Raw genomic sequence first — 2,320 nt, 5'->3', positions numbered from 1 at the left:
ATGTTGTCAAATTCTATAGACATATATGGTCTCAATATAATTGGTGTCTATTCAGCTTCTATCGCTTTTGTGGATGTCTGGTAGTAGGGTATTCGTACAACGAAAATTGGCGTTTACTAGTTTCGTGTTATCTGATTAGTGTCATCACCATTACATGCTAAGGTTAAGAACAATAAGGCCATTGAATGAAGTATTTAATGAAGTTAAATAACATGTTTGTGTCATATAAGTAAATCAACCTTAATTCTCTTAGTTAATATTAGTTAGTATAATCTCGTAGTTATAAGCCATCTCAACTTGTTATCATCTTTGCATTGAATAATAACCATACCATTGTTGCAAAAGTGCATGAATTGAAGTTAATCTAAAAGAGTCTCTGTGGGAACGAACTAGAAATAATTCTATATTACTTGCAAACGTGTATACTTGCGTGTAATATTAGCGTGTGTTTCGTCCTAACAAGTTTTTGGCGCCGCTGCCGGGGACTCGTGGTTTACTTTTAGTTTATGTGCTTGACATCAGTGGTCGTTAAAGTTCACTGACTCGGATATTTTACTTGTTTGTTTGTTGCTTTTTCAGGTACTCTAGGGAGTGTGTATACTAACGTGTTCTCGATCTCGAAAGAGAACACTGGATAAAGCAGAGGAGGAAGTTGTAGAAGAGGTCTGAGTTGAAAAAGTTGAATAATAAGCTCTTGTTGCAATGGGTGAACCAGAAGCGAATACGAAGGCTTTGATGGATTACTCTCAACTGAAGATCAATAATATTCAGTCTAGTATTGTCAGACCAGCCATCGCGACTAACACTTTTGAAATCAAGGCTATCACGATTCAGATGGTGTAGAACTCGGTTCAGTTTGGGATTCTCCAATGGAAGATCCCAACATGCATATTAGAGATTTCATCGAGATCTGCGATACTTTCAAATTCAATAATGTGTCTGAAGATGCTATAAAGTTAAGGCTTTTCCCATTCTTTCTGAGGGATAAAGCTAAGTGTTGGTTGCATTCTCTACCTCCAGGCTCTATCACTAAATGGGAAGATCTTGCTCAGGAATGCCCTTACTCAATTTGCGTAGCAATCAGGAGAGTCTTTGTGTGAAGCTTGGGATCATTATAAGGAGATACTTAGAAAGTGTCCTCATCATGGGATGCCTGATTGGATGATTATTAACTGCTTTTATAATGGCTTGAGAGCACAATCTAGACCCATGCTTGATGCAGCATCAGGTGGAGCCTTATGGGCTAAGAGCTACGATGAAGTTTAGGAGTTGATTGAACTTATGGCTGCTAATAAATACTAGAACCCTTCTCAGAGACAAAATTAAGGCAAAGTAAAAGGAATTCTAGAGGTTGATGCAACTATTGCGATAGTTGCTCAGCTTAAGACTTTGACGATGAAGGTGGATTCTTTAGCTAATTATGGACTTAATCAAATTACTAATGTGTGTGAGCTTTGTGCTGGTGTGCATGAGACAGAGCAATGTGCTATATCTAGTGAATTAGCTCAGTTCATAAGCAACTTTTAGAGGTTGCAGCACCCAGTTCCAGCCACCTATCATCCCAACAACCACAATCATCCTAACTTTAGTTAGAGAAACACTTAGAATGCGGTTCAACAACCTTACCAGTAGTATGTAGCAAAGCAGTACAACCCTCCTGGTTTTCAACAACTGCAATATGCTCCAAGACAACAACTCCAACTTTAGAAGTTACCTTATGGAGGTACAAGTCAAGCTAATGAAAAATATGAATTGTAGAAGTTGAGGCTCATGTGCAAGAGCCAGGCGGTTTCTATTAAGACCTTGGAGAATAAAATTGGTCAGATTGCCAATGCCTTGCTGAATTGTCAACCAGGTACACTACCTAGTGACACAGAATTTCCAGGCAAGAAGGAAGCAAAAGAGCAGGTTAAGGCAATTACATTGAGGTCTGGAAGGGTTGCAAGCCAAACAAAGCTCAAGTTTCGGAAGATGAAGATATGGTTGAAGAAGATGTGCAGAAGGAAGCAGAAGTGGAACCAAGGAATAAAACTGTGGAACAAAGTCCTCCTGAGGGTAATACAGGGGAGAAACAGGTCTATCCTCCACCTCCTTTTCCTAAGAAGCTACAAAAGCAAAAGTTGTATAAGCAGTTTGCGAAGTTTCTAGAGGTGTTCAAGAAACTTCATATCAACATACCTTTCACCGATGCTCTTGAACAGATGCCTAGTTATGTGAAGTTTATGAAAGGTATTCTCTCTCGTAAAGTGAAGCTCGATGACTTAGAAACCGTTGCTCTAACGGAGGAATGCAGTGTTGTGCTGCAATAAAAGTTGCCTCT

General features: G+C 39.2%; 1 non-coding gene across 1 annotated transcript; it reads right to left on the bottom strand.

The window, feature by feature from the left end:
- Positions 1 to 1,044: 1,044 nt before the first annotated feature.
- On the bottom strand, positions 1,045 to 1,151 carry LOC141723225 (small nucleolar RNA R71). Its single transcript, XR_012576211.1, has one exon. It is a non-coding gene; the product is annotated as a small nucleolar RNA R71 (small nucleolar RNA).
- Between the last annotated feature and the right edge of the window lie 1,169 nt (positions 1,152 to 2,320).

The sequence above is a fragment of the Apium graveolens genome, chromosome 4 (genome assembly GCF_009905375.1).
Source record: "Apium graveolens cultivar Ventura chromosome 4, ASM990537v1, whole genome shotgun sequence".
Classification (NCBI taxonomy): Eukaryota; Viridiplantae; Streptophyta; class Magnoliopsida; order Apiales; family Apiaceae; genus Apium; species Apium graveolens.
Note: the sequence above shows the minus strand (reverse complement) of the source record. Positions and strands in the feature narration are given on the sequence as shown.